A 7,500-nucleotide genomic window follows, 5' to 3' on the forward strand; every position below is an offset into this window, starting at 1 on the left:
CGGGTATTACCTTACTTATAGGACATTTACCCCTTCCCCGCTGTCTCTTTTGTGTTGGATGAGCCATCACCATCCCTGGCCGTCATTCTATATTTAACCCTACGAGTAACCTATGAAATTGACCCGAGGTTCCCGGTCTGCTGCCGGCCAAGCCAGTTGCCAGCAGGTACCCTCATATTCTTTAGAGTGTTCTTCAGTCCTCCCTTGGACTTCCTTCCATAGCCCATATGGATGGGATATGGTTGAGTGGAAGCCCGAAAATTATTCCCCCATCCACTTGAACCCTCATTCTGGATGTAGGCTGGCAAGGCTGAGCCTTTACCTCCTCCATCCTCTCTCTTTTTCTCTGACTTTCCTTATACTGGGCCAACCACCGGCAGCTAGTAGCTTCCGGCGGCCATGTTTGTTGTCTGTCGGCTGCAGCTGCTTTTCCGCCACTTGCCGTGGGCGTCGCTGATCGACGACCAAACAACAGTGGACATACTATGACCGGCTGCCAGCAACTAAGTTGTCTGCCGGCAGTCCGCCACCCAATGTCTACACATCTGCCACCGGTTGCTGCCGGGTCCTACTTGATAGAGGGACCCTTTGGCTGCCTGCCGGCAGAGCTGCTCCTTGCGACCTGCCGCCCATTTCTCTGAGGACAGTAACTGCCTTCAATAGCTCAGTACAGGCTGATATATGCCGGCAGGCCCGACAGGACTGGCGGCATGCCACCGTCAGTCAGTGCTGTAGCCCAAAATTTTTTCCAACCTACAAGGTGATTCATGGGCAGCCTATTGTGAGACCATCACATATAAGAGAGCAATTCTCTCTACCTTTTAATGGTTATAAACCATTATTTTAATCCCCAATATTGAATCTAGAAGACTGTGTTAAGAAGACACTTTATATCAAAGGATATCATCTTTTCCTTAAAAATTCGATAAGAATTTAGTGTTCAATATTGGAGGAGGTCATAGCAATGGGCTGGACAGGAAACACATGTAGGTGTCTTTTCTATTTTCTAGCTTACTCTATCCAAGCTAATATTATTAAAAATATGTATGCTGAAATCTGAGAATTTCACCGAATACTTATATGCTTTCTTTCTTTACAGGAGGAGCATCACGAGTGCGGGAACAACTTTTGTAGGGTCCGTAGTAAGAACTTCTACGGCCATGACGCGTGCAGAGCCCATGCTCGCTGCACAGTCACCAAGGGAGCTCTCAAGTACTGGGACCCACAGGTATGTACCGTTTGTAACAAACAGGTAAAAGAAGCTTTTGATGACCAAAAGTCTACTGAGTCAAGGATGCAGCAAGAGACACCCTGCGAAAATGGGTCAGGGGTTTTCAGAAGAACACCTCTGGCCCATACATTCCTAATAAAAGGATGAGGGATTGTCTTTTCCCCAGGCATCTTCGGATGCAATCATTCCCCAGGCTCAACCTGAGACTCCCATAGTTCAGATTCCGATAGAACCTGATGTATCGGACACCTTGCATGGCATCCAATTGGAGGACAATATGTCTGTTGTCTCGGAGGAGACTGAGAACAGTCTCCTAGTGGAGGAACTAGATTAGAAGGATGACATACCTCCTGTGGCTGAAGTCGAGAAAACCGAAATGATTTCGGTATCATCAGACTGAGCCGATGCCTTCGACTTCCTCCACTGCACCACAGTTAGATTCCATCACGAGTACGTTGCACTCGTTGCTGTCTATGGTGCAGAACATTCAGAGGAAATTGTCCGAAAAAGAAACTTCTCTTCGGACGGAAATGCATCAGCTGGTTGCAGCACGTTTAGCCCCAAAGAAGTTAAACGTCCATGATCTCCCAGCTTTCTGTGACATTAACCCATGGAGATATGCAGAGCATATGCCAATGTCAGGGGGGAATATCTTCCTCTAGGAGAAACTAGGCACTGTCCCAGTAGAGGAAATTGAGTTTTGGCCAAGCAAAGGGGCCTACCCCAATTGCCCTGTCCGTCTGAGTACGGAACCTGCATCCAAGGAGGAGACAGAGCCGAAGGAGACGATTGTCCTCAAACTCTCTAAGGCCCAGGCCTTATACACAACTACCTTGAAAGAGAGGGCCTTTACTAGCTTCAATATGCTGGCTCTCGGCAAAAAGCACCCGTCCTTTATTGCTGACCCCAAACGTTCCTTCCGCTTTATGGACAAAGGGTTTAAGGTAGCCTTAAAGGCAATCAAGGCAGGGAAACCTTGCCCTACACTGGAGGAGTGTAGACCCTTTCCCTCGCTTTTCCATCAGACGATAAAGACTGGAAGGGACGTCCACAACACCTTCACAGTTGGGAAGCTAGAGGCAGATATTGCTGGACGACAGTTCGGCGAAGACCTCCCGAAGCTGTCAGATTCTCTTCTGCGCAGGGAACAGGAGACTAAGGAAATATCTTGCTGCCTTCATGTCCTTACAGACTGGCCTAGAGACTATGGCAAGCATCCCAGACACCCCAGACATGTACATGGTCTTCACCAAATCTCATTTGGTGACAGTCACCAAGGACCAGTACAATTTAATCGAAGCCCGAAGGGCTTGTAGAGAGTTCACGTTGGCCTCGGCTGCGGGTGAGACACGAACCAAGGAAGCTGATAGCTTCCAACATCTGGGGAAAAGACCTCTTCCCAAGTGAAGTGGTCAAAGAGGTCATGTACAAAGCCGCTACGGAGAACAGGAATCTCCTCTCCAAATGGGGACTTGTCCTCTAAAAGGAAATATTCCGCTGATGGGGGTCCCCAGCCGAAGAATAAATCAAAACGACCAAGAGTGCCCACTCGGCCAAGACAACAGCAACAGCTTCCCATGACCACGGTTCCCCAGACGATGGCACAACCAACCACCACCTTCCAACTGGTGCCACAAACGCTGGCGACTCAATCGCCTGCATTCACCCCAGTATTTGAAAGGCAGTCGACAACCTTCAGGCCGAAGTCTTGAGGTTCCATTAGAAAATCCTCTAGAAGCCCTTTCAGAGCTAGGGGCAACAAAGGTGGACATGGCTAAGGAGGTAAGTCCTCCAATCAGCACTCCAAGTGAGATGCTACCGGTAGGAGGGGAGACTTCTTCCGGGATCTTTGGACCTTCAATCCCTGGGCCCACAGCCTTATCAAGAATGGACTAGGGTGGAGTTGGAGCTCAACTCCACCAAACTTCCCTCAATTCTTCCAACACTCCACCCCCTTATTGCAAGAATATGTTCAGGAACTCCTAAACAAAAGAGTTATACGGAAGACAAAGTCCATCAGATTCCAAGGAAGGCTGTTTTGTATTCCGAAGAAGGATTCGGAAAATCTCAGAGTCCTTCTGAACTTATCACCGCTCAACAAGTTCATAGTGAACCACAAGTTGAGAATGTTGACTCTTCAATACATAAGGACCCTGTTGCCCAAACTAGCATACACAGTCTCCATAGACGTGACGGATGCGTACTGGCACGTTCCAATCAACTGTCAAGTTTACCCCTACCTAGGGCTCAAACTACAGAAAAGAAATTGTGTTTTTAGAGCCATGCCCTTCGGTCTAAACATAGCTCAAAGGGTATTCATCAAGCTTGCGGATGCAGTCATTCATCAACTACGCCTAAAAGGAATCCAGGTAGTAGCCTACCTGGACGACTGGCTGATGTGGGCAGCATCCGAGAAAGAGTGCATGCAAGCCTCCAAGAAAGTTATCCAGTTCCTGGAACACTTAGGATTCAAGATCAACTTGGAAAAGTCTCGACAATCTCCAGCTCAAAATTTCCAGTGGCTGGGCGTTCACTGGGACTTACAGTCACACTGCCTTTCCATTCCATCAAAGAAGAGGAAAGAGATAGCAGGATCTGTCAAAAGACTTCTTCAATCCGACAGGATATCAAGAAGGCAACAGGAGAGAGTGTTGGGCTCCCTCCAGTTTGCCTCAGTGACATATCCAGTATTGAGAGCACAATTAAAAGATGCATCAGGAGTTTGGAGAAAATACGCATCAAACGCTCGAAGAGATCTACAAAGACCGATAACAAATTGTCTGCGATCACTACTCAAGCCATGGTCCGAGGCCAAGAACCTAAAGAGCAAGGTGCTTTTAAAACCACCTCCACCTCCAGTCACCGTTCACATGGACGCCTCAAAAGAGGGATGGAGAGGTCACTCTCATCATCGGAAAGTCCAAGGAACCTGGTCTCCCCTCTTCAAGACCTTCCACATCAATTTTCTGGAAACCATGGCAGTTTTTCTCTCTCGGAAGAAACTGGAACTTTGCTGCTCAATCCACATCCGTCTGGTTTTAGACAGTGAAGTCGTAATGAGATGCCTGAATGCACAAGGCTCGAGATCGCCTCACATAAATCAAATGATACTGGCCATCCTCCGTCTAGTGAAGAAGAAGAGATGGCACTTGTCAGCAGTCCATCTTCAAGGGGTCCGCAATGTGACAGCGGACGCTCTTTCCCGGGGCAACCTGATAGAGTCAGAATGGTCCCTAGATGCAAGATCATTTTCTTTCATATTAAGATCAACTTGGAAAAGTCTCGACAATCTCCAGCTCAAAATTTCCAGTGGCTGGGCGTTCACTGGGACTTACAGTCACACTGCCTTTCCATTCCATCAAAGAAGAGGAAAGAGATAGCAGGATCTGTCAAAAGACTTCTTCAATCCGACAGGATATCAAGAAGGCAACAGGAGAGAGTGTTGGGCTCCCTCCAGTTTGCCTCAGTGACATATCTAGTATTGAGAGCACAATTAAAAGATGCATCAGGAGTTTGGAGAAAATACGCATCAAACGCTCGAAGAGATCTACAAAGACCGATAACAAATTGTCTGCGATCACTACTCAAGCCATGGTCCGAGGCCAAGAACCTAAAGAGCAAGGTGCTTTTAAAACCACCTCCACCTCCAGTCACCGTTCACATGGACGCCTCAAAAGAGGGATGGAGAGGTCACTCTCATCATCGGAAAGTCCAAGGAACCTGGTCTCCCCTCTTCAAGACCTTCCACATCAATTTTCTGGAAACCATGGCAGTTTTTCTCTCTCGGAAGAAACTGGAACTTTGCTGCTCAATCCACATCCGTCTGGTTTTAGACAGTGAAGTCGTAATGAGATGCCTGAATGCACAAGGCTCGAGATCGCCTCACATAAATCAAATGATACTGGCCATCCTCCGTCTAGTGAAGAAGAAGAGATGGCACTTGTCAGCAGTCCATCTTCAAGGGGTCCGCAATGTGACAGCGGACGCTCTTTCCCGGGGCAACCTGATAGAGTCAGAATGGTCCCTAGATGCATGATCATTTTGTTTCATATTAAGCAAAGTCCCAGGACTGCAGATAGACCTCTTCACAACGAGCGACAATAAGAAGCTACCCAAGTATGTAGCCCGGTACGAGGATCTTCTAGCGGAAGCGATAGATGTAATGTCCATAGATAGGAACAGATGGTCCAAGATATACCTGTTCCCTTCAACCAACCTTTTGCTGAAAGTCCTCGACAAACTGAGATCCTTCTAGGGGATGGCCGCAATAGTGGCCCACATGTGGCCCAACAGTGTTTGGTTCCCTCTGATAACGGAACTACGCCTGAAACTGATCCCACTGCCGGACTGAGTTCTGACTCAGCAAGTGCAGAAATTGACTGTCTCAGCTTCATCAGCGAAAACCCAGAACCTTCATCTCATGATTTTCTCGCCCTAGCGGTTAAGAAATGGTTCGGGATTTTTAGAGACAGTATCAATTTCTTAGAAGAAGACAAGTCAAAGTTCTTAAATTAGCATCAACCCTGAACAATGAAGAATGCTCGCTGAAAAACTGAACTCAAAAGGTGATATTCTTATTTGCACTAGCCTCAGGAGCCAGATTTAGCGAAATAGTGGCCCTCTCGAGGGACTAGGGCCACATTCAGTTCACAGACTGTGGGAACTGAACCTCTTTCCGAACCCGACGTTTCTCACCAAGAACGAAATGCTCTCTAAGAGATGGGGTCCCTGGAGAATCTGCCCTCTGAAGGAAGAAGCATCCCTGTGCACAGTGGAATGCCTAAAGGTCTACCATCGTAGAACTTCAGATTTTAAGGGAGGTCAGCTTTTCAGGTGAGAGACTTCTGGTCCAACGTTATTCTTGAAACACATAAGGGTGAAAATCACCTATTTCATATGCAGAGCGGATCCCGACAGTGCACCCGCAAGTCATGATCCGAGAAAAGTTGCCTCGTCTCTGAATTTCTTTCAGACAATGTCGTTTGAAAGCCTTCGCGCTTATACTGGATGGAAGTCATCCAGAGTTTTTCATCAAATACTACGCGAAGCAATTACAGGAAATAAAATTTCATGTGTGGCGGCAGGCACTGTGATAAAACCTGCCGCTTGATTACTGCGAAGAACAGTGCACTATTTGGGACTTTTAGTGAAGGGTGTACATGATAGACTCTTAATGCATATCATGTTAAGTATTGTGTTCAATGATAACACTATCGACTGTTCTATCTACACAGGTGACATTAAGCATAATAGACTGACACTAGTGCCAGGCATACCTACATGCACAGTGTTCCTAGTAACAACAGAATACATAGTGAAATTTTACATTTCCCTCTGAGTGGCTAAAGTGTCCCTTTCAGGTGATCCTTATTTGATTTCTGTGATTACTGTTTTCGCTTTTATGCAGAATTGTTTTGTGTAAAATGTAATTGAATACAACCATGATTTCTATTTTGTAATAAACAATAGAATGAATCTTTGCGTCTCTTTCACCTCATATATTCTAGATTAAGAATAAAGTCAGAGCATCCTTGATTCTTTTAGTATTTTAAGAAAATATTGGGGAACTAAGGTTAAGACTGTTCCAAGCAAACAGGTAAGAACTGATTGTACTAACCTGTTTATCTTACTGATCTAAGGTTTCCTAAACGTATATAAACCTGTCTGTCTCTTTAAAGCCGGATTCGGGAGGTATCAGTAACCTATACAGATCTATACCAACTAAGTACAAACTATGATTTATGTATATGATGACACTAATATACAAACAGGTAAGAACTGATTGTACTAAACTGTTTATCTTACTAATCTAAGGTTCCTACACGTATATAAACCTGTCTGTCTTTTTACAGCCGGATTCGGGAGGTATCAGTAACCTATAGAGATCTATACCATCTAAGTACAAACTATGCTTCATGTATATGATGACACTAATATACAAACTGTTTGCTAGATTGTTCCTTGAACTCGCAATCCTCGGGGTTTTTTTCTAGAGTCTATCCAGAGTCTTCCCTGTACGGGGTAGGAAGAACTGACATAGTTTATGATCAGTTGATTGATGTATAATGGTAACATCAAGTGTCTCTAGGTCCAGAAGACCAAATAGGAAATATTTATCTCGAGATAAACAGCACCATAGAAAATCCACAGATACATTAATGCTCTGGTGAGTTTCCATCAGGACGACATAGCCTGAGCTCAGAGAAAGGATTTTGAAACGACGCGAAAAATCTATTTTTGGGTGAGGTAGCCATGTCATCCTGATGGAC

The sequence above is a fragment of the Palaemon carinicauda genome, chromosome 16, assembly GCF_036898095.1.
Source record: "Palaemon carinicauda isolate YSFRI2023 chromosome 16, ASM3689809v2, whole genome shotgun sequence".
Classification (NCBI taxonomy): Eukaryota; Metazoa; Arthropoda; class Malacostraca; order Decapoda; family Palaemonidae; genus Palaemon; species Palaemon carinicauda.